This window comes from Mustelus asterias, chromosome 12 (assembly GCF_964213995.1).
Source record: "Mustelus asterias chromosome 12, sMusAst1.hap1.1, whole genome shotgun sequence".
Classification (NCBI taxonomy): Eukaryota; Metazoa; Chordata; class Chondrichthyes; order Carcharhiniformes; family Triakidae; genus Mustelus; species Mustelus asterias.
Window position 1 is genome coordinate 80,301,023 of NC_135812.1, and position 26,256 is coordinate 80,327,278.

At 42.2% G+C, this 26,256-nt stretch overlaps 1 long non-coding RNA gene across 1 annotated transcript in view; it reads left to right on the plus strand.

Annotated features, from left to right (window-relative positions):
• Window positions 1–26,256, plus strand: part of LOC144501618 (uncharacterized) — a 352,330-nt gene that overhangs the window by 44,770 nt on the left and 281,304 nt on the right. The window contains exon 2 of the long non-coding RNA XR_013499162.1: window positions 8,432–8,506. This is a non-coding gene — a long non-coding RNA (uncharacterized LOC144501618). The remainder of the gene's footprint in view (window positions 1–8,431; window positions 8,507–26,256) is intronic.

Consider the following 26,256-nt stretch of genomic DNA (forward strand, 5'->3'; position numbering starts at 1 on the left):
TCACCAGAGGAGAGTGACAGCTCGTTGAAATAGGCTGGCGCTGCGGGGTGGATCGATGTTGATGTTGATATCCTTCGTATTCTTTTCAGTCACTGTGGATTATGAAGTGGATATGATTGATTGATGATGATATTTCATCCGAAGGACATAGAACATAGAACATAGAACATTACAGCGCAGAACAGGCCCTTCGGCCCACGATGTTGCACCGACCAGTTAAAAAAAAAAACTGTGACCCTCCAACCTAAACCAATTTCTTTTCGTCCATGAACCTATCTACGGATCTCTTAAACGCCCCCAAACTAGGCGCATTTACTACTGATGCTGGCAGGGCATTCCAATCCCTCACCACCCTCTGGGTAAAGAACCTACCCCTGACATCGGTTCTATAACTACCCCCCCTCAATTTAAAGCCATGCCCCCTCGTGCTGGATTTCTCCATCAGAGGAAAAAGGCTATCACTATCCACCCTATCTAAACCTCTAATCATCTTATATGTTTCAATAAGATCCCCTCTTAGCCGCCGCCTTTCCAGCGAAAACAATCCCAAATCCCTCAGCCTCTCCTCATAGGATCTCCCCTCCATACCAGGCAACATCCTGGTAAACCTCCTCTGCACCCTCTCCAAAGCCTCCACATCCTTCCTGTAATGTGGGGACCAGAACTGCACACAGTACTCCAAGTGCGGCCGCACCAGAGTTGTGTACAGTTGCAACATAACGCTACGACTCCTAAATTCAATCCCCCTACCAATAAACGCCAAGACACCATATGCCTTCTTAACAACCTTATCTACTTGATTCCCAACTTTCAGGGATCTATGCACACATACACCTAGATCCCTCTGCTCCTCCACACTATTCAAAGTCCTCCCGTTAGCCCTATACTCAACACATCTGTTATTCCTACCAAAGTGAATTACCTCACACTTCTCCGCATTAAACTCCATCCGCCACCTCTCGGCCCAACTTTGCAACCTGTCTAAGTCTTCCTGCAAACTACGACACCCTTCCTCACTGTCTACCACACCACCGACTTTGGTGTCATCAGCAAATTTGCTAATCCACCCAACTATACCCTCATCCAGATCATTAATAAATATTACAAACAGCAGTGGCCCCAAAACAGATCCCTGAGGTACACCACTTGTAACCGCACTCCATGATGAATATTTACTATCAACCACCACCCTCTGTTTCCTATCCGCTAGCCAATTCCTGATCCAATTTCCTAGATCACCCCCAATCCCATACATCTGCATTTTCTGCAGAAGCCTACCATGGTGAACCTTATCAAACGCCTTACTAAAATCCATATATACCACGTCCACTGCCTTGCCCCCATCCACCTCCTTGGTCACTTTCTCAAAAAACTCAATAAGGTTAGTAAGGCACGACCTACCTGCCACAAAACCATGCTGACTATCACCTATCAATTCATTACTCTCCAAATAACTATAAATCCTATCCCTTATAATTTTTTCCAACATCTTGCCGACAACAGAAGTGAGACTCACCGGTCTATAATTCCCGGGGAAGTCTCTGTTCCCCTTCTTAAACAATGGGACAACATTCGCTAACCTCCAATCTTCTGGTACTATACCAGAGGCCAACGACGACCTGAAGATCAGAGCCAGAGGCTCTGCAATCACTTCTCTTGCCTCCCAGAGAATCCTTGGATAAATCCCATCCGGACCAGGGGATTTATCTATTTTCAGACCCTCCAGAATATCCTGCACATCCTCCTTATCAACTGTAATACTGTCTATTCTACTCCCTTGCAACCCAGTGTCCTCCTCAGCTATATTCATGTCCCCTTGCGTGAACACCGAAGAGAAATATTGGTTCAATGCTTCACCAATCTCCTCCGGTTCCACACATAACTTCCCTCTGCCATCTATAACTGGCCCTAAACTTGCCCTAACCAACCTTCTGTTCTTGACATACCTATAGAACGCCTTAGGATTCTCTTTAACCCTATCCGCCAAAGTCTTCTCATGTCCCCTTTTAGCCCTTCTAAGCTCGCTCTTCAACTCCCTCTTAGCCAATCTAAAGCTTTCTAGTGCACTACCCGAGTGCTCACGTCTCATCCGAACATAAGCCTCCTTTTTCTTTTTAACCAACAAAGAAACTTTTTTGGTGCACCACGGTTCCCTAGCCCTACCAATTCCTCCTTGCCTGACAGGGACATACCTATCACAGACTCGCAGTAGCTGCTCCTTGAAAAAACTCCACATGTCGGACGTTCCCAGTCCCTGTAATCTCCTAGTCCAACCTATGTTTCCTAATTCTCTCCTAATAGCCTCATAATTACCCTTCCCCCAGCTAAAACCACTGGCCCGAGGTTCATGCCTATCCCTTTCCATCACTAAGGTGAACGTAACCGAATTGTGGTCACTATCACCAAAATGCACACCAACTTCCAAGTCTAGCACCTGGTCTGGCTCATTTCCCAGCACCAGATCCAATATAGCCTCACCTCTAGTTGGCCTGTCTACATACTGAGTCAAAAAACCTTCCTGCACGCTTTGAACAAAAACTGACCCCTCTAACGAGCTAGAGCTATAACAATTCCAGTCAATATTAGTCAAGTTAAAATCCCCCATAACAATTGCCCTATTACTTTCACTCCTAAGCATATCTAGTCTAACCCAGTCCTTCTCAGTGAGTCAGTCCACTCCCTTGTGCTTTGAGATCCCAGAACCCCACACCCCTTCCTTCCAGTTCTGTCAAACAGATCCGAGATCGAAGCCAAGAGCTTTGATAACTGAGGAACGTCCCTACAAATTTCCGTTTCTATCACTATGTTCCTTAGGCCATGTCAGAAGGTAGGCAAAAATAGGGAAGATGACGGAAGTAGAGTTTATTGAGGACGTCAGCATTTTTGAGGAACCATTTATAAACTTTATAAATGACCTGAATTCAAATGTGCAGAGCGAGTTCAAGGGTTCATAGATAATATTTAAACTAGAGTGAGGAGCTGAGGAACTATAGAAAAAAATACAAGTGGGCTGGACAATGCTCAAATTGTAAAGCTGATTAGTGCAAGAGGTTATATATTGGAAGAAATGGATAATATATAAATGTTATTGAGCTGGTTACAGGAGAAGTAAAAGATTGCCTGGAGATGACAGATTTGCCAGATAGGGTTTCCGAGGAATCTGGATGCCTGAGAAACACAGGATACGTGAAGTGTTTAGATGTCTGACAATCATTTGTGGTGTTACTGGCCCCACAAAAGTCTTAAAAAGAAATACAGCATCCCATACCTTATCTTATTACAATGACCCCTTTTCCCCTTTAATGCTCCCAGTACTAATCAGTACTCTTTTCCGCTCTGACCCCACCCCACCCATTGAAGCTAGTCCCAACTACCTACTCAGTGGTGGGATTTTTGAATTTGGGGTTGGGAACCTGGCTGCTATTTCAGTTCCGAGTTCTGAACCCACGCAGCATACTCTAGGCATACCCATGCAGGTTTGTGAAGGGCCAGGCCAATTAAAGGCAATTAGTGGGTTCACCATCCATACAGGGAAGGGGAAAGCCAAGCAAGTTATTTCTGGATATTGCTGAAAAAGAGACATACCATTGAAGCTTTTCATCTTGCACTCAACAGGACAGATACCAAATTTCAAAGGGAACACCAGTTTATAATGCATGAGAGAAGAGTGCTGATCGGTTGGCAAGTAGACTCTGCTTGGTCGAAGCATTGCCATGGAGTCTGCACCAGGGAATGGTTATCTCCCAGCTTTGGATTAAATTCAAAAAAAGCAAGTCAACTCTGGTCAAGGCATTGCCATGGGTAATGTAATATATCAGGGACTCTTGTCCCCCATGCTTTTGTTGAATTGAAAAAGATGCAGCAGAAGAAACATACTCTCTGCTTGTAGAGCATAGGGCCCTACATGAATATATGTAGCTTCTAGCAAGTGTAAGTGAACCACATTGTGAGCCCAACATCTAGGCCAATATCTTTGGCTGTTCCCTCTGATGGGTCTTCCAGTCCCATCAATGGCTATCCTCGCCACAGGTTCCCTGGCAGCGAAGGGTGCGATAAACAGGAAAACTTGTTGCCAGCGCCGAGACTGGTAGATCAAGCCACTGGCCAATCACAGGCCATCGCCGTCATGGTAAAACAAGCCGCATGGGGGTACAGAAAATCCCATCCATAGTCTTAAATTCATTGTTTATACAATTCTTTGCACACTCGGTTGTTCAGTAGGTGCTGTCCAATCGCAGGATCACATCTAATATTGGAGACTGTTCTGATAATGCAAGTATGGGCTGGTTGAATTGAAGGTCAGATGGAATTGAAGGAAATGAAGCCTGCCTGTCATTATTTTGTGTCATGACACTGTGAAATGTGGCATGTTAATATTCAGTGATACATTGAACGGACTCATCTTCCAGTAGTTCAGGTGGATATTAAAAATTCCATGGACCATTCAAAGATGAGTGAGATAATCAACATTCCTTTCTTAATCAACACCACTAAAAGTAGATCAACTAATCATTCATCTCGGCACTGTTTGAGGGATCTTACAGTATTCAAGGTTGCTGCTGTCCCCATCTGCGAGGTCATTAGGTTACATTTAAGCTTCATTTTTAAAAGCGGCATCTCGGCCTTTTGGCTAAGATGCAAATGAGATCAAGCCTTGGAGGAGGAGGACTTGCACCTACTCCAATCAGCTTGGCTCATTTAGATCAGGCCCAAGACAGGACTGGAGGCCCTGTCTTGTCAGCTTGGATCGGAAATGTCTCAACTTGTTGAGACTCTGAATTGGATTTGATTTGATTGAATTGGAATTTAAAAAATTTAAAAATTTATCCCTCAAACAAGATCTCTAACAAAGCAATTAATAGATTATCAACCAACAGAACATTTGGTCATTTAACTTCATGGCCGAAATTCTCCCGTCTCACCTGCCACGGGAATCGTAGTGGGCAAGACAGAAAATTCGGCGGACAATTCGAGGTCAGTTGAGCTCAGGAGAGAATTTCCAGTCTGGGGGCGCGCGCGGCTGGAGAATCCTGCCCCTTCTCTGTAGGAGTTTGGTGTGTGCAACTTGACTGTTTTGTGTCTTGCATTACAACAATGACTAAAATACACTTTGCCTGTTATCCACTTTAGAGCTCTCTGATGGAAGGTGCTATATAAATGCAGAAATTGCTTTCAAGGTGGTTCATTGTATGTGGAAATATGTTGAAACTTTTTGAGAAGAGTGATGGGTACAATGTGAATGCAAATCTTTCAATCTGTGATTTTAATCTTAATCCTTTACTTTATTTTAATTTTCTTAGCTCATTTTTCTGGCCTCCACCCCTCTTTCTGCCAAGTTTTTCACTGATCCATTTTCTGAGTTTTCTTCAATGTTTCTTCTTTGATAAACTGGTTGTAAATTTGGTAGGATAAGGATCGACTGTCGGGGTACTGGTTAATTATCTGTGTGTGCCAGTCTGTTAATTGTGAATGAAAATTCAAATTTAACACTCCCATATACCTTGGACAAAAGGTGCACTTTTTCAGCCTTTTAACTCTTCTCCTTCCATGAGTTGTGTGAAGCTTTCACTGTGACAAAATTCTCATCAGGGCAGAAAATAACCGCAGGTAAAACTTTCAGAAAAAGAAATAAAACCATAAAGAAATTCCCTAATGTACGTGACAGAAATTGAGTTATACTCCAGGGTATCTATCTATCATCACCTGGATTATTCAACCTTGACCAGTTGCATTTCAGAGGTTATATTTCCAGAGCCCCCCACAGGATTGATAGCAGGTCTCCGTAAGCCTATATGTGTTGCTAGAACCTTCCACTGTTTTCTTAACCAGAGAACGGAGAGTTGACTGAAGCACAAAGTGATAGCCAAGTGCTTTAGTCAGCTGGTGGACACTTAACTCAGAATGGAGTTTATTGAAGACTGACGGCAGCTACTATTAAATTGCTTCCAGTCCCACTTACAAATTTAAATTCCGTTGTTAAAATGCAAGGCTTTATCACCTGCTGTCTATCCAGGCAAACTGCAACCGGGATTCTTTCAGATTTATAAAGCAAACAGTTTTTAATATATCACGTAATATCATCTCGCGTCTCACAGCAACAGAAATAATGGGTTTTTTATTCAGATTGAAGCCTGGTTTTCCATGTGTATGCATCCATTCCATGTTTGGTAATGTAGTGGGTGCGATGATTGACAGCGGATGTGTTTAGAGATGGTGTGAACTAGGAGTTTGTGTCTGTGGAAGATTGTGTTGTTTACTGTACAATGTCTTTCAGCTATTTAAAAAAGTCTCCTTTATACGCCACACTATATATGCTAGACCAAAACCTGCCGTAGGAAAATCATGTTAAAAAAAAAATCTCATTATATTTAACAGCAGGTAGGTATTGTTAAATACTCTGTAGCTTTTGATTTGAATTTTTCTGTAAAGGGTGTGCACTGGCTACTGGTGGTAACTGAATGACATTGGATGTGGTAACTAATTTGCATTGATGCCATTTATGAGTTACTGGCCTGTCATTCTGAGTGGTGGGTCTTCCATACACCATTAGCTGCCCAATTTAATTCTTTCTCGACAATATATATGAATTTAACATTTTAATTGTTTTTAAATGTACAAAAATTGTGGCATACCGATGCCACCTAGGGGCTGTTGCATAAGAAATGTTCTCACTGCCCTAGGATTTGTTACCATATTTAATAGAAAAACAGTGTTTGAAACGGGACACTGAGGTAACCTTCATGTATTTGTAAATTTCAGATAGAGTGGCGTTCTGATACTTACAAATGCATGAGCATTTTAAATTGTTGACAGAATTCTCGGTCAACTTGCCAAATATATTCAGGGATGAGAAGACATCTACCCAGAATCTAAACTGTTGACTGTGTGTAGACTGTTCTGGGTAAATTAAAGGTCACGCCAGATCTAATACTTATCGTATCAAGCATCTGAACTGAAATAAAGAATTGTGGTGCCCTAAACCCTTGTGACCAGATGTTCTAATGATAATGTGAAAATTAAATACTGAATTTTAATTTCCCTGGATATCTGGAGCCTTATAATGTACACAGTAATCCACCTATAAAGTAGACTGATTTAATCTGTTGTGAGTTTCCCCTTTGTGCAGTGCTTCAAGCATATGGGACAGAATTTTGGTGCTGATACAGGGGAAGGGGCAGAGGCAGGGAGATGCAGAATTCCTCGACCCCCGAGTGTTTGCTGGTTCTCCTCCATGCTCTTGACTTCTGGACATTTTCTGAAAGCAGCAGGTAGTTTATTAACACAATCAACAGAGGCCAATTAAGGCCATGGTCAAGACTCTTGCTGAATTGGCAGCATGGCAGATGCCAGGAGGTGGCCTCCCAGTGCCAAGCCAGAGGACCAGATCTCCAAGATCGCTTTGCCCTTCACCGACCCCACCGTTCCACCTCTATGCTGCCACAATACCAACTTGTCTGGCAGCTGGAGCTTTTTTTTGCAGTTTTGTAAAAGGTGCTGAGAAGGACATCAAGCTCTCTCCCTCAGCTCCAACTGTAGGCTGCAGCTTCAGTGCTAGAGGGCCTCCTATTGGCACCCCAGCTGCCTTCCATAATTGAACAACACATACGCTCTGACTATTAACTGTCCAATACAGCAAAAAGCACTGTCAGGTTACAACAACTCCCAGCATTGTGCAGGGTTGAGACCTGCATTTGAAATCGAGGCAGCCCCAAAGGGAATAAAAGAGCTTTAAGGATATATATTGTGAAAGCAACAATATAGGAAATGGAGTACACCATTCAGTCCCTCAAAGCTTGTTCCGCTATTCACTTAGAGCATGGCTAATCTGTAGGTTAGTTCCATCTGTCAATATTGTCTACAAGACGTGGGTGGCACGGTGGCACAGTGGTTAGCACTGCTGCCTCACAGCACCAGGGTTCAATTCCAGTCTTGGGTAACTGTCTTTGTGGAGTTTGCACGTTCTCCCCATGTCTGCATGGGTTTCCTCCGGGTCCCTTCCACATTCCAAAGATGTGCAGGCTAGGTGGATTGGCCATACTAAATTGCCCTTTGGTATCCCAAGAGGTGTAGTTTTGGGGAATTGGTGGGGTATGCGTGTGGGAGTACGGGGATAAAGGGTCTGGGTAGGATGCTCTTTCGGAAAGTCAGTGCAGATTCGATGGGCGAATAGCCTGTAGCTGGCACTGTAGGAATTCTATGCTCAATGTAATACCTTACAACATAATGAAAATGTTTGAAAGTTACAAATAATGGACAAATTGTATCAGATGACAACATTCAATGCATTCTCAAATTGATTGAACTATAGTTAGTATTTCATACTGTGGTCTTCCATCATTTTAAATGACAGACTAGGTAGAGAGACCAACCATCTATGTACCTGCTTTTAATGGACACTTTTGGTTAAATTATGTCTTATCATTTGGGGCAGGAGATGGAAGAAATTTCTCACGATCTAAGAAAAAAGGCCAAAGAAGAGAAGGAATCTCTCGAGAAGACAAAAGTGGTAAGAATATATTTCTCCAACATGAGAGATTGAAATTGATTTTTCAAATGTTTACCACTGTTACTGTGCATCAGGAAGATTACTGGAGACTAATGATCCACAAATGTTCCCACAGAAAAATCTGTTTGCGATCAGTTTACACTCCCAAGAAATTTGCTATCCTGTTTTTTATATATGGTTGTGAATCTGAAATGAATGTCTTTTCCAAGTATATTTAACATCAAGTAATGAATTAGTCCATCTGTGAGAAAAGCAATTTCTCCATTACCATTTGGAGCCTTGGAATCAGCAATGAAAACCTCTGCTTTACTCAGCTGTGTCTGTGACTGCAAGCCTTCTGTTAGACCATACCTTCTGATTTTATTGGAAATGTTTTTGCTTTAAGGAAATTTAATGTACTGTCCATGTTGCCTACCTGTGTTTTTATACCAAATATTTATCGTACATACTACTATAACGTGTACATATTATGTACATTACATATATGTGTATGCAAATCAAATTGAGGTATTCAAGATGATAAAAGGTAAGGATAAATTAGACGTAGAGCGGATGCTTCCGCTGGTGGGGCATTCTAGGACGAGAGGTCATAATCTTAGGGTAAAGGGTAGAAAATTTAGAACAGAGTTGAGGAGAAACTGCTTCTCCCAAAGGGTTGTGAATCTGTGGAATTCGCTACCTCAAAGTGCAGTGGATGCTGGGACAGTGAGTAAATTTAAGATGGAGTTAGACAGATTTTTCGTTGGTAATGGGTTGAAAGGTTATGGGGAGAAGGCAGGAAAATGGGGAAAAAGAGCATATCAGCCATGATCGAATAGCAGAGTGGACTTAATGGGCTGAATGGCCTAATTCTGCTTCTATATCTTATAATGTGGAGATGCCGGCGTTGGACTGGGGTAAACACAGTAAGAAGTTTAACAACACCAGGTTAAAGTCCAACAGGTTTATTTGGTAGCAAAAGCCACACAAGCTTTCGAGGCTCTAAGCCCCTTCTTCAGGTGAGTGGGAATTCTGTTCACAAACAGAACTTATAAAGACACAGACTCAATTTACATGAATAATGGTTGGAATGCGAATACTTACAACTAATCCAGTCTTTAACTGTTTCTTAAAGACTGGATTAGTTGTAAGTATTCGCATTCCAACCATTATTCATGTAAATTGAGTCTGTGTCTTTATAAGTTCTGTTTGTGAACAGAATTCCCACTCACCTGAAGAAGGGGCTTAGAGCCTCGAAAGCTTGTGTGGCTTTTGCTACCAAATAAACCTGTTGGACTTTAACCTGGTGTTGTTAAACTTCTTACTCTATATCTTATAAACATAAGATATAGAACATATTACAGAGAGAGATACATATGCTCACATGAAAATTAGGCAGCAATACATGGGTGAATCAACAAGAGCAAACTGACTGTTTCAAACATGCTCGATAACTCATTAACTCTGCATGGCACACGTTTATACTGAAGGTACATTGGGACATTGAGTAGAATTCTCCCAAGCCCCTACAGCAGGTTCAATATCAGGTGTGGGGAGAGAGTTTAACAGGAGGCCCAGAAATCAGTTTCACACCAGCATGAATTTATGATGGGACTTTCCACTGGTGCCCACCATGGCAGGTTGGAAAACCCACCAGAGGACTGCATGAACCTCATTTTCACCCTCTTAATGGGATGTAGATGAAGGCCTGAACACTCTTTCCCCCCACCCCACCAACCCCTCACGCCAGATTCTCCATAATGCCGGCGGGAAAATACAATGGCATGAAACACTTTGGAACAACGTAATGTGCAGACGTGGGGACTCACCTGAACAATGTCTGGGGCTATCTCTGGAGTTCAGGATGGAGACCACGTGCAACACTGGACCCTTGAACACCACTGCAGTGGATCAGGGGAGCATTGACAGGTGGGCCTTCCAGATTTGATGTCTTGGGAGGGGGTCCATCTTCCAGCCTCAGAATGTTCCTCAAGATCCATCTTCTTTCTCAGGACATCCATCTTCTGGTCTCCACGTGGTTGCAGAAATCCAACTTCATTTTCAGACAGTCCACCTTCTTTCTTCAATGGTGGGTCAGAGGTGTTGGGCACCTTTTCAATATGGCACCTGGACAAAATGGCAGATTACCCACCATCCACTTTACCCCACCACTGAATATGGTATAAAATACCCCGGGTGCGTCAATAATAAGGTCGGGGTTGGAAAGTTTGGCCTGTTTTCCTGTCAGCCTCTGCAATGGGAAACACTCCCACTGCAACCAGGGGACTTAGGACAGAATTCTCCAGCTGTTTACACCCTGCTGCCACTGCCAGCAAGAACAGAGAATTTGGTGCTCAGCTAAAACTCTATCCACTGCAAAGGGACCAGAAAACCCCCGGCTGTGGGTGAGCTTGGAGAATCCTATCCTTAGTCTCAAAATGGGAGAATTCCACTCATTGACTTGTATATGAAAACTACAGGAGGTAACAAGTATTGAAGGTACAAAATGGGTGGCATGGTAGTACAGTGGTTAACATTGCTGCCTCACAGTGCCATGGATCCGGGCCAGGCCTGTGTGGAATTTGCGTATTCTCCCGTGTCCGCATGGCTTACCTCCGGGTGCTCCAGTTTCCTCCCACATTCCAAAGATGTGCGGGTTAGTTTGATTGGTCACGCTCAATTGCCCCTTAGTGTCAGGGTAAATATGTGGGGTGATGGGGAAAGGGCCTGGGGTGGGATTGTTGGTGCAGATTTAATGGGCCAAAGGGGAGACTCCTTCTGCACTGTGGGGATTCTATAGTTTCAGATAAAAAATGTGTTTTCTAGGATAGCTCGGAATATTTCTGCACTCCAGAGAATGTTGACTTGTACGCATTTTCTGGTGTTTTGGGATTCTCCAATTTCATTCACCCCACCCCTGCTGCCAGTGAGAATGGAGAATTTGGCACTCAGCCAATACTCCATTCACTGCAGCGGGACTGGAGAATGCCAGCCGCAGTCCAGGTTGAAAATTTCCAGTGACAGTCTCCAAAGAAAATAAATGTCGCATGATTATTTGATCTTTGAAGGAAATTTCATCTCATTTTATTGAATTGGATCATTATTTGGGGAGCTATCATTTCTCTGATATTTTAAACCTTTTTTCTCTCAGAACCAGGAGATAGCATGTTAATGGCAGAAAAAAATCTTATTTTCTTAAAAGTTGTTCAATCACTGTGAAGGATATATACCATCTTTTTTATTTTATTCATTTGTGGGACATTGACGTTGCTGGCTGGCCAGCATTTATTGCTCATCCCTAGTTGCCCTTGGAGGGCAGTTGAGAGTCAACCACATTGCTGTGACTTTGGAGTCACATGTAGACCTTATGTAGGTAAGGACGGCAGATTTCCTTCCCTAAAGGGCATTAGTGAACCAGATGGGTTTTTTTTGACAATCAACAAAGGTTTCATGGTCATCAGTAGATTCTTAATTCCAGATATATTTTATTGAATTCAAATTCAATCTGCCGTGGTGGGATTTGAACCCAGGTACCCAGAACATTAGCTGAGTTTCTGGATTAATAGTCTAGCGATAATACCAGTAGGCCAAGTGGTGTAGGGACATCCATGGTGCTGTTAGGAAGGGAGTTAGAGGATTCTGGGCCAATGATAATGAAGGATTAACATTATATTTCTAGTCAGGATGGTGTGTGACTGAAAGGGGAATTTGTAGATGGGGGTCTTCCCATGTTTCTGCTGCCTTGATTCTTCTGGTGGTAGAGGTGTATTTGTTGAAGGAACTTTGGCTGGTTGATTCAGTGCAATGTGTTAGTAGTGCACACTGTAGCCACAGTGTGTCTGTGATGTAGAGCATGAATGTTTCAGCTGATGAAGTGAATACTAACCAAGCAGATTGCTTTTGGGTGATATTGTCAGAGCTGCATTCATGTCAGAGCTGCATTCATCCAGGCAAATGAAGTGTATTCCAACACCCTCCTGACTTACACCTTGTAAATGTCAGAGAGACTTCAGAGAGTCAGGTAGTGAGATACTTACTGCTGAATTCCCAACCTCGAGCCTGGTCTTCAGTCACAATTTATTTGGCTCCTCCGCCGCAACTTATTGGCTTGTAAGACCAATTTACAATATTCCAGACAAGTTTAGAATTGTTCACCAAACTGCTTTCAAATGGATTTCTCACTTTTCTCTCACTCCCAATCCCATGTTCCATTTCTAAGCGCGTTGAAGGAAAATGATTCCTCCTGAAAACTTCTAATTTTTACATTAAGAGTGATGCATTCCGATTAAGAATTCAATCAATAGATTTTTAAAATAATCCTTAAGTTGCATTTAGAATTCCAGCAGAGCAACTAGACCATCAAATAGCCCCCACAGTTTGCATGAGTTTAAGCCCAGGCTTTGTAATGTGTCTGGTATAGATGATTAAGGGGTTAATTCATTCTAATTGAGGCGTTGAAGATGATGACTGCAATTCAGGGGGTAGAGAAAAGAATTTTTTTTTCTCAACTGGAGGAGTTCTGAACATGGGAGCGTAACCTTAAAACTATAAAAGGGGAGGGGGGTTGTCAAGAAACACTTCTTTGCATGAAGTGTTATGGAAATCTTCAAGTCTTCCACCATGCCAAATAGGTGGTTTTGTTTGGCTAGCGCATTATGATTATGGATCAAGGCAGGTAAATGGCATTAAGATCGATCAGCCATGATCTAAATGAATGGTGGAGCAGGCACTAGAGTCTGAATGACCTTCTCTTGCTCCTATGTTCATTCAATAAGCAGCATTAACGTGAAGTAGGATTGGTTGAAGGGCGAAGCCATACGGAAACAAGCCATTCAGCCCAACAGGTCTGTGTCGGTGTATACCACGTGACCCTCCTCTCCCCCATCTTCATCTAACCCCATCAGCATATCCTGCTATTTCTTTCCCTCTTATGTGTTTACCCAGCTCCCCTTTAATACATATATTAGTTACCTTTACTACTCCTTAGGGTGACATGTTCCATATTCTAACCACCCTCTGGATTTTCTCCTGAATTCCTTACTGAATTTATTAGTGACTATCTTAGATTAATGGCCACTCATCTGGTCTCATTTGCACGTTGAAAAATATTGTCCACAATCACCTACCCTATCAAATACTTCTTTGACTATAAGAACATCTATCAGGTCATCCTCCTGCCTTCTGCTTTTATTTTGGAGAATGGAACCCCTGACAGTTCAATCTTTCCTGTTAGATATAACCTGAGTTTTTGTATTATTCTAGTAACCTTTTTTGCACCTTCCCCACTGCTTCCAAGTGTGGTTTTTACATTATTCTGTAGCACAGCTTCTATTCTTTCCAGCACTGTGCCTCCAGAAATGAATCTCAGTGCTATGTTTGCTTTTTTATTGTCATATTAACCCGCATCGTTAACTTTAATTATTTCTATATCTGTACTCCAGATCTCTCTGCTTCTCTATCCCTTGTTTTATTCTTTCATACAATGTGGATGTTGCTGGGAGAGTTTATTATCCAATTACCCTCGAGAAGCTGGTGGTAAGTTACCTTCACGAAACCCTGCAGTCCAAGTGGTGTAGGGACATCCACGGTGCTGTTAGGAAGGGAGTTAGAGGATTCTGGGCCAATGATAATGAAGGATTAACATTATATTTCTAGTCAGGATGGTGTGTGACTTAAAGGGGAATTTGTAGATGGGGGTCTTCCCATGTTTCTGCTGCCTTGATTCTTCTGGTGGTAGAGGTGTATTTGTTGAAGGAACTTTGGCTGGTTGATTCAGTGCAATGTGTTAGTAGTGCACACTGTAGCCACAGTGTGTCTGTGATGTAGAGCATGAATGTTTCAGCTGATGAAGTGAATACTAACCAAGCAGATTGCTTTTGGGTGATATTGTCAGAGCTGCATTCATGTCAGAGCTGCATTCATCCAGGCAAATGAAGTGTATTCCAACACCCTCCTGACTTACACCTTGTAAATGTCAGAGAGACTTCAGAGAGTCAGGTAGTGAGATACTTACTGCTGAATTCCCAACCTCGAGCCTGGTCTTCAGTCACAATTTATTTGGCTTGTCCAGTTACGTTTCTAATCTATAGTGATCCATAGGTTGTTGATGGTGGAGGATTCAATTATGACAATCCCATTGAATGTCAAAGGGTGATGGATAGATTATCTGTTGCACAATTATTGTCCCCACCTATACTGAAGTCCATTTGTCACTTAAATGCTATTCTGCATGTTTATTAGTACCTTCTTGTATTTTGTCACAGTCGTCCTCGGCATTGATGGCACCTCCCAATTTGGTGTCAGCTGTAAATTTTGAAATTACACTTCCGTTTCTTGAGTCCAAATGGTTTAGGAAAATATTGAGCATCAGTGGTCCCAGTATTGATCCTTGTGGAACATCAGTTCCTATCTTTAGCCAGTCTGAGTAACTACCTTCCATCGCTACTCTTCATTTTCCCTTTTGTAGTCAACTTGCAATCCATTCACCTGAAAGGGGTTTGTCCCTCTCTTTGATTGACATCATGTGAGTAGCTCTGGAAAAATACCTGTTTAGATTTTTAAAGATTTAATTGCAATCAATTTTTAAGAAGTTTCTCACTGTGTTACTTTTTCTTGCCCTGTTGACTTCCTGTTGCATTCAACAACGAATCCCATTCATTTCCACTTCAGACCTATTACACAAATTTACATATTAAAACCTGCATATTGCCTGTTGTCTTAATTTTGCTCTTTTTATGAACTGTAGTAGCCTTCCCTCTGATTAAATCATTGTCTGTGATCACCTTGCATCACCATGATATTTTTGCATATAGCATACGCTCCTCCCCATCTTGAAAACTGTTTGCATGTAAGGACCAATTTTATGAAATTGCAACCTTCACGGGAAGGATTGATCACCAGTACCACATATCAGCACTTCATACGTTATCGCCACAGTTTTCTATCAGTTCAAATAAGTGGAAAGTCATGCAAAGCAAATTCTCAGTATGCATTCTTTGTGGGGAAGGTCTCTAAGAAGAACACACATTCAAAAAATATCACCGCATAAAGTAAGTGGTGCATCGGTGTGCTTCAGGTCTAGTTTATAATTCAGATTATTGAATTCAGAAATCTTTGTTCGTTTTTATTCAAAATAATCTTTAAAAAATATATATATTGATGACACCATAGGTATGTAGTTTTAATTACTATCTCCCCAATTTCCAAATCATTCATCATTTACAACTGCTCCAATTTGTTTTAACTTTATTCCACCATGTATTTTAAGTTTCCACATCTGAAGATTCATTTCAAAATACATTTTTCACCCTACAGTTCACTGAAACAACTATATCTTTTGCTCCTTTGCTAGCTAAGTGAGCTTACTCAGTGAAGAGCTGAGCCACACATATCAGGAGAAGTTTAGGTTCCACATTTGACCCGTGCTGCATTAGTTGATTTCATCTGAAGCTGTATTAGGTGAACTGTAATTGGTGTTCGGTCAGGAAGAAAAAAATAGACTCCCACGTCTTGATTGCTATCCAATAACCCCTGCTGAAATGACACATGTGCAACATGGTGAGGTCAGGAAGGGTTTGGCTCTGAAGCCCCCTTGATCCAGTGGTGTGCCAGTACATGTTACTGAGGTTTCCACGTGAGTAATGGTTCATAGTGACACAATCCACACCCAGGGACTTGTAGCCAGCAAGGAGTCAAAGTCATCAAGGGAAGAGAGGAAACTGGTGAGAGGAGCAACATTTCATGAGGTAAGCTTTATTTGTTTTTAAATTGAGGCAAAGGTTTTAAAACGACTGCCAGGTAAAGTGGGGATAAGTGATATGTTATAGTCAAGCTGTCAGCATGCTGTGCATTCTATTTGCATGCACTGAGACATCTATCATAAATATGGCCATTCAAAGTAGATAATCACATTGTATGGTTAACTGCAAGCAATTGTTAATTATTTTAATAAATTAAATGAAATGCATTTTTCTCTTTATTAATGTACAGCTGCAAGAAATCGCCTCCTATTGTCAATGTATTTTGAGCTCATAGCACTAAACGTTACTAGCGGGAGATTACCATTTTAAATTCAATTAAAGTAGCACCTCCTGTGATTTCTTACTCATTTTGAATCTTCTTTGTAAATGATTTTTCTCATCAAAAATCAGAACAAACCCCCATTAGTAATTTAGATTAATTATTATGACTTAATATGTCCCAATGGAACCTTTTGAATGAATTCATTATAAACATCAACAAAATAGTGTTAGTTTTCCCCTGTTGGCATTATGACAACATTAAAACTGCAATAACTCATATTTGAAAAGTTAATTCCAAGAAGATGCTGATATAAAACATTTAATTAAATGGTGAAATAAATTACACATGTTAAAACAGATGGTTTTGAACTAGGCAGCTGTAAGCCGTGGATATAACGAGGGACAAAACTGGGAAAAATGGTGATTAGCTAAAGTGTAATGAAGACCAATCTAATTTCATTGAGAAAACTTCAGCATGCAAATACAAGAGAACCACCATTAAAGCATGAGATTAAATTTGTTTTGGTACTATTGTGAGCAATCAGTTGTATTAATGTAACTTTTATTTAAACCCTGATCGATACTTACTTTATGCAGTTGCAGGATATATTGCCAATGGCAGCCGGAATTCTCTGGCCACTGCATGGAACAACTCCAGTATTCACCGCAGCCAGCGAGAACGGAGAATTTGGCAGTCAACCAAATCTCCATTCATAGCAGCGGGACTGGAGAATCTCAGCCGCGGGAGAGGTTGGAGAATCCGGCCCGGTGTTCCTTCACTTTAATCATACTTCCGTGACTGGTTGCATCACATTTCTGAAATTTAGCTGTTGCCACTGGCGTCAGCTCCTGTCAGTCATTCATCCTGATAATAGGGACCAGCAAATCATAGAATCCCGGCAGTGCAGAAGGTCGCCATTCAGCCCATCGAGCCTGCACTAGCAACAATCCCCCCAGGCCTATCCCCTAACCCTGACATTAAGGGGCAATTAGCATGGCCAATCAGCCTAACCTGCAACCTTGAAAAGAGAAATAAATTGGCTGTGGGAAGAGAACATGCAGATGGGAATGGTGGTTTCCTGAATTACAATCGAGGGAAAGTGGGGGATTTACCTGAAATACTGGAGTTGTTCCATGCAGTGCTATTATTTTAAAGATGTAAAGTGAATTAAAAATTACATTGTGTACGTCATTAGTGACATTAACCCAGGAGTCAGGGATTTTATTCTTACCCGATTCCCGGCTCGGGTCACTGTGTGGAGTTTGCACATTCTCCTCCTGTCTGCGTGGGTTTCCTCCGGGTGCTCCGGTTTCCTCCCACAGTCCAAAGATGTGCGGGTTAGGTTGATTGGCCAGGTTAAAAATTGCCCCTTAGAGTCCTGAGATGTGTAGGTTAGCGGGATTAGCGGGTAAATATGTGGGGGTAGGGCCTGGGTGGGATTGTGGTCGGTGCAGACTCGATGGGCCGAATGGCCTCCTTCTGCACTGTAGGGCTTCTATGATTTCTATTTCTATGATTTCTATGAGTCCACAGTACAACTCCAAAGAAGATATTCTCCCAATTCCTTTCTTAGAGTTTTCACCTTGGTTTAATTTTTGTCAGTTAAAAAAGGTCTGCAAATATTTTTTGTGATAATGACAATTTGTACCTCTCAACATATGGAAGGTGAAGTAAACAAGCTCAGGAATAAAATGGCTGTCAAAAACATCACACTGTAATGTCAAAACATTTAAATGAGTATACCCTTGACATTTAAGTGGTTATTAAGTGTCACGTAAAAGCATTTTAAAATTTAGTTGCTGTTTATATTGACGCGGTTTGACATTTTTTTCCCCCTGAATTACTGAAGAAATGGGCACAAATTTCAGATTAATGTCTGCAGTTATATCTTATAACATCTGTGACAGATGAAAAACAGACATGAGGCTTTCTACTTTGGATGGGACTGTGCCATTTGCTCACATACACCAAATGTTTACAGATGTAATTTGCACATTTTTATGAATGCATTAATTTTAGTACCACATAATGCTACTTGGCATTTTCCATGAGCAGCAGAAATTAATATATCCTTTCCATGACAGTGTTTCGCTGTGAAAATGAGCATTATGTGGGTTACTGCTTTAAACTCGATGGACCAGGCAAGTTAGATGATGAGCGTATAGTCCTGCTAAAACTGCCACCTCTGAACTAACGCACCCTCTCTTGGTAAGAATAGAGGAAAACCTTAAAACATAATCATCTAAATCAAGCTCAGATACTTCTTGGCAACTATTGTTAGAATCCCAGTGGGGGAATTGTAAACTCAGATAACTCCATTTACTGAATGATCCTCAAATGAAACAAAAAACAACTTTTTGTAGCTTTTACTATAACACAAATCTGAATGCACACAAATTAAACATGAATTGACAGGTAACGTAGGGGTGGCACAAACTATACATTCCGCATGGAATTGCAGACATAAGTAAGACTACCTCATGAAATTAAAAGTATTTGCATTGTTCCCCACAAAAATGTGGTGCCATATTCCATGTCACAGGGCTGGATTTCATTAGACGTCACGGTCACTGCAAGGGCCCTGGAGAGGGGGTGTATGCAGTGCTAAGTTGAAAGTCAAGTTCTCTTTGCCACATACAGTGTCGATGCAATGCATCGTTGTTTGAAAGTGAACTCTTAATTCATATAGTATACAAATTGGCCAGATAAAACAACAGACCTAAGGATTGGGACCCAGTTTAGAATTTAGTAAAGGAGGTCCAAGGCATTGATTAAGGAGGGGGAAATTAAGCACAAGCGTAAGCTTGCAGGGAACGTAAAAACTGATTCTAAAAGATTCTATAGGTATGTGAAGAGAAAACGATTGGTGAAGATCCTTACAGTCTGAAACAGGGGAATTTATAATGGGGAACAAAGAGATGGCTGACCAATTAAATACATATTTTGGTACCGTCTTCACAAAAGAGGACACAAATAATGTACCAGAAATGTTGGGGAACATTAGGTTTAGTGAGAAGGAGGAACTGAAAGAAATCAGTTTTAATAGAGAAATGGGGTTGGGGAAATTGATGTCCTGATTAACTGTATTACACAAACAACTCTTTACAAATGTGCCTTCTCTGTTCTCCCCTCTAAGACTGGCTGTATGTGTTCTTTACAGCAATAGCTTATTTGTTTGTTCTCTGTGTTTGGCCACATGACAACTCACATGGACCAGTATTACTTACTATTCAAGAAAATTACAATTGATCCCTTTACAATTGATGCAAACTCTTAAAATTAGTTCAACATTCTTAAAAACAACAATTTCAGGCATTTTTATAAAATTACACATCGTCTCACTGTACTGCTTCTAGGTCAAAGGTCACCGCACCTAAGTCGAGTTATTATCCATGACAAACAAAAATACAAAGAACAATTTGTTTCTTTTCGAGGAAGAATCCATCCTGACATGAATGGAGCTACAGGTCATTTTGTATTTCACAGTGAATAAATGGATTGACAAATATTACTAGTGATCCTACAAATTGAAGTAGGCAAGAATGTTTCACCTGATGAGCTTATAGGTAAAGGTATCACCAGGTATAATACTAAATCAGACATATAATAAGGAAGGCTGGTTAATATGTACTGAATTTGCTTATCCCAGCCACTATTTTTCATAACAGCATTCCCAAATTATAACAAAAACAGAAAAATGCTGGAAAATCTCAGCAGGTCTGACAGCATCTGTGGAGAGAGAATAGAGCCAACGTTTCGAGTCTAGATGATCCTTCGTCAGAAACACAAAATGTTGGCTCTACTCTGTCTCCACAGATGCTGTCAAACCTGCTGAGATTTTCCAGCATTTTTCTGTTTTTGTTTCAGATTCCAACATCCACAGTATTTTGTGTTTACATTCCCAAATTAAGTAGGGAAAAGATCATCTGAGATTCCCCATCTTGTTTTAACTCATGGCTCCTGCTACAAAAGGAATGTAATGTAGATGTCAGACCTACGCTGGATTGGGTTCAGCAGTGATCGCATTGAGGGTCCCGTGAGCATCTGATGCTCACTGTTCTGGCTCACACGTGAAGCATTTCTATATCAGCAAGATACTGGAGAAGCCGTACTCTAGAAAGAGCCTGGGCTTCATTCCTCCAGTAAAGTTACAGTATATTTTGAGAGGATCATGCAAATTTGTTCATCCTAGAACATAGATACATCATATGAAAACAGACATTTAGGACTGGGATGAGTGGAAATTTAATCTACATAACTATGTGTTCACGAAGCGTTTTCACCTTAAAAGGGTTGGGAATAGAAGTTTGCTTTGTGCACTGAATTCAATGTGACATGCATTTGATCTTAAACTTTTAAGCTTAAGAAACAGTTAATCATAATATATAATGACTGAATTGAATGAACACTTGAACATTTGGAAAGCAATGTATACTGAGTTTTAAATATTCGTATTTATCTTGCGTGTGTGATTTGTGGATTCAGAATAATATTGATTGAAAGCTCATGACAATGGAGAAGCAGTACCATGCAAAGCGTAAGTAAAACGGTAGCCACCTGTTCTGCTATTGATCCTGATTTTGTGCTCAGTGGTGTATGAAGAGTCCTAGCACTCTTCATTACACTGACCCTTACCCACTAATTTTTTGTGGGCTTTTGTGTTGGGATGTGTGATTATTAAAGAACAAAAACAGCGTGGCAGCCTCTGCACAGAGCAAGCAGCAACATGTCTCCCCAACAGATCCCTGTTGTGACATGAAGAGGGAAAAATTGGCTAAACACCACACACAGGAGTGGGGATCACAATACATGATGAATGTAGGCATGTTGATTGATTGTGTTGCAGGCAGTACGGTAAATGTGTGCTTCCTTGTGTATTACATGATTTTACATGGATGTACTGCAAAAAGATTTCGCATGGATCGCCAAGTTCAGTGAGTTTACCTTCAGGTCACGATAGTCTACCAGCTGCACAATTACTCTAATCCATTGCTCAATTCATGACATCCCTTTACCTTTCTTAGAATACCTACAGTGCAGAAGGAGTCCATTTGGCCCATTGCGTCTACACCAACTCTCCAACACAGCATCTTACCCACGCCCACTCTCTGTTCATCCCCATAACCCTATGCATTCACCCCGCCAATTCCCCTACCCCACACACCTTGGGACACTAAAAGGAAATTGAGAATGGCCAGTGCACCTAACCCTATAGGACTGTGAGAGGAAACCGGAGGAAATCCACGCAGATATGGGGAGAATGTGCAAACTCCATACAGTCACCCAAGGTTGGAATTGAACACTGGTCCCTGACGCTGTGAAGCAGCAGTGCTATCCACTGTGCTGCTGTGCTGCCTGCTACCTACCTACCTACCTACCTACCAACAATCACTACCAGTCATTTCTCAATCCAAACTTTATATTCTTTACCACACACTTTGCACTGCTGCAAGATGCACTCTCACAAAACTCAGCACAGGATGGCAGCTATTCAACTATGATCACCCAAACGAAGGAACAGGAGGAGTCATTTAAATATATTCCTGCACTTTGGGAGATCTTAACTGATCTGTGAGATAATTCCCAAGTGTACACCATTCCCCCACATCCCTTCGCAACATTACAAATATCTATCAATTTCAGATTTAAAATCAACAATGGATTGAGTATCATTTTCCGGTTGTAAAGAGAATTTCAAATTTCTGTCAATCTTTGTGTAAAAGTACTTCCTAATTTCACTCCTGACAGGTCTTGTTAAATTTTTAGACATTTCCCGACACCCGAACCAGGGGAAATAATTTAAGTTGATTTATTAGTGTCACAAGTAGGCTTACATTGACACTGCAATGAAGTTACTGTGAAAATCCATACTCCAGCACCTGTTCGGGTACACTGAGGGAGAATTTAGCATGGCCAATCGTTGTTTGGACTGTGGGAGCAAACCGGAGCACCCGGAGGAAATCCACGCAGACCCGGGAGAACGTGCAAACTCCACACAGACAGTGACCCAAGCCGGGCATCGAACCCGGGTCCCTGGCGCTGTGAGGCAGCAATGCTAACCACTGTGCCACCGTGCCGCCAATTTAGGCCAAATTTTCTGAGGAGTAGTGATCACCAGCAGACTGCGACTCACTCTTATTTCTTTACCTCACACTGGAACTCTACATTTCTCGCACAGACTTCCGATCCCTGGATCTATTGGGAAATGCTGGATCCTTATCTCATAGTGCAGGAGCATTGGGAGAAACCAAGCCATGTCCCATTTTTACAGCACTAGCTGACACATTGCAGTAAATTTAAATGTCCCTTTGTTTAAATCTCACTTTGACAAGGTATGGAGAGAAGGTAAGTCGTTAAGGGGGTAGGGTAAGCCGGTAGTGAGGGTTGGGGTGTAATCAGGGAGTTGCTGGGGGCATGGGGGGGGTAGTTAGGGGGTTAGGAGGATAGTCTGAGGGGTGGACACGGTATTCGGAGTTGTGGCTGGTAGTTGGAGGTAGGGGGGCAGTGAGGTGATAGGGTGATCGAGGATTCTGGATGAGGGCAGTCAGGGGTTGATAGGGTCAGTGAGGAGGGGGGTTTGGATGCATGGTCAGGGTACTTGGTTTAAGAAGTAGTCGAATGTTGAAGGGAAGTTGGAGGGAGGTGGTTTACAAGAGTAGCCAGGGATCAGGAGCAGTTGTGGGGGTCCAGTGGAAAGTAGGGGGTCAGTAAAACTGGTTTTAATTCTTCTGACCCTTCATGGGACCACTCCCCCCACCCCCTATCTTCTCTTCCTGTAACCATCATGATGCTCCCTGCACTTACATGATCCTAGACTTAAGGACTTGGAATCAGGGGACAGCTTTTAATCCCAGTCGTGGTCATTGGCGCTTCTGGTTGTAAAGAGTTGCTGGCCAGTCTGATTTGCGTTTAGCTTCACGGGAAGTCCGTAGTAGGCCAGGGACATCATTGTGAACATCATAGTAACGCGGTGAATTCAAATGCCAAGCAACCAGAAGCTCACAACCCGGGGTCATTGTTACAGACTGCGTGGTGATTCCACAAAGCGGTAACCCAGTATGCCTCCTTAGTGTCCCCAATCTGTGTCCTCAGCCCCTTACTATACTCCTTATACACCTACGATTGTGTGGCCAAAGGCCCCTCCAACTCAATTTTCAAGTTTGCTGATGGCGCCACCGTAGTGGGTTGGATCTCAAACAATGACGAGATGGAGTACAGAAATGAGATAGAGAATCTGGTGAAATGGTGCAACGACAATAATCCCTCCCTCAATGTCAGTAAAATGAAGGAGATAGTTATCGACTTCACGAAATGCAGTGGAGGACATGCCCCTGTCTACATCAACGGGGATGTAGTGGAAATGGTCAAGAGTTTCAAGTTTCTAGGTGTCCAGATCACCAACAACCTATCCTAGTCCCACCATGCGAATGCTTTAGTTAAGAAAACGCACCAACGCCTCTACTTTCTCAGGAGGCTAAGGAAATTTGGCACATCCACTATGACTCTCACCAACTTTTACAGATGCACCATAGAAAGCATCCTTTCTGGTTGTATCACAGCTGGGTATGGCTCCTGCTCTGTCCAAGACCGCAAGAGACTACAAAGGGTCGTGAACGAAGCCCAGTCCATCGCACAAACCAGCCTCCCATCCATTGACTCAGTCTACACTTTCCTCTGCCTTGGAAAAGCAGCCAGCATAATCAAGGACCGACGCACCCCAGACATTCTCTCTTTCACCTTCTTCCCTTGGTGGGGGGGGGGGAAAGGGTACAAAAGTCGGAAAACACGTACCAACCGACTCAAGAACAACCTCTTCCCTATTGCCATTGGACTTTTGAATGGACCTACCTTAAGTTAAATTGATCTTTCTCTATACCCTAGTTGTGACTATAACACTATATTCTGCACCCTCTCCTTTCCTTTTCTATGTACGGTATGCTATGTCTGTATAGCGTGCAAGAAACAATTTTTACTGTATACTAATACATGTGGCTAATCAAATCATCTAAACCTCACTGATCTAGAGTGAGCAGTGAATACAGTAGATTAAATTGAAAGAAAGTAAATCACTGCTTCACCTGGAAAAGAATGTTTGGGGCCTTGGACTGTGAGGAGAAAGGAGATAAAAGGGCAGGTGTTACATCTCCTGCGTTTGTCTGTGAAGTTACCATTGGAAGCGATGGGGTGTTGGGGGTGATTGAGGATCTGGGTGTCACAGAGAGAATAGTCCCTTGGTTGAACATCAGAGGATTTCCACCAGCCCTGTCACAGCCATCGGTGAAACTGCACTGAGAGAAGCACAGGGACATGGAAAATGGGCACTGAGGGAATGTACAATACTGACCTGTCTGTTTGTCTCCATTACCTCACACACAAATGATAAATCTGGATCAGAATGTGCATTTTTTGGCAGTTTACATTTTTGTGTTATCAGTAAGAGAAGGCTGTGATGGTCACTGATAGCAGAAAGGTAAAGAATGTGGGACTGAGAGTCGCAGTCGAGGCTGTTGATATTGCTCTTGGATTGTTGCACCATAGGCAGCCCAATATTCACTATCTCTGGCCTCCCTCCTCTTTCTGCTCCTCCACTTCCTGTTGCCTTTCCTCCTCCCCAGCTTGTCGATCGATAGGTCTTGAGGAAGGGCTGTTTCCCAATAATAGTGAGATTGTTCAGCATGCGGGATGCTACCTCAAATCTTGATACCTCCTCAGCCGAGTACAGCAGAGCTCCCTCACAGCGATCCAGTACAGACACTAGACATTGCTGTCCAATTTAGTCCAAAATAAGGGTGAGCGCTAATGGACTCAACATTATTTCTGGAGCAAAATCCAGGTTTTTCAGCATGCTTCCGATGCTCTTAATTTTTTTACAGCCGAGGGAGTTTGCTTTAGTTACTTGGTTGCGGATATTGACATTTCCATCTAATTAATCACCAAGACTGAGCAAGCGAACCTACTAGTGAATATTAGCTGCAAACAATGCATATTGATTAACTGTACCGCAGCCTTTCTCTGCAGCTGTTACTGCCACATGCACTGAATTAAAAATGAGATTGACTGGTAAACATAGAGCATTGTCTGTCGACATGGGGGTACTGCCGCCAAGACGGTTTGAAATTTAGGCGAACAATAGAGTAAAATTAGCCTCGGCCTTTTGCCTGTTATTCCTTCTGGTTTTTTTCGATTTTTTTTTTTGTTCCACCCCACTAACCCTCTCTTTGCAAAACTGCTGGACTCGGCCACAGTGCCGCCCACCATTTTGCTATAGGTCACTGAAAGCAAACTTCATTTTCTATTCAGATGGGACAGCTGTTCATCAAGGTGTCAAATTGGTTTTGTTAACTCTTTCCGAGCCAAGCTCAGAAGAGTGTTCAGTACAGAACATGGCTGCGCTGTGACAAATGTAAGCATTTTCAGGTTGGTTGACGGTAACATTTGAATGCCTTTATAGTGCGCGATATATAAAAGAGATAAATTTTACCGTCCCGCTCGTCATGGGGGTCGGAGCAGGCGAGGGGGTGAACCACGGAAAGGTCTGTTGATCTCGGGTGGACTTTTCCAGTTTTCGGGCGTGCGTGGCTGGAAAATCCCGCCTCAGAGCAGAAAATGCTGGAAAGCCTCAGCAGGTCTGACTGTATCTGTGGAGAGAGAATAGAGCCAATGTTTCGAGTCTGAGTGACCCTTCGTCAGAGCCAAGTCAACTCTGACGATGGGTCATCCAGACTCAAAACGTTGGCTCTATTCTCTCT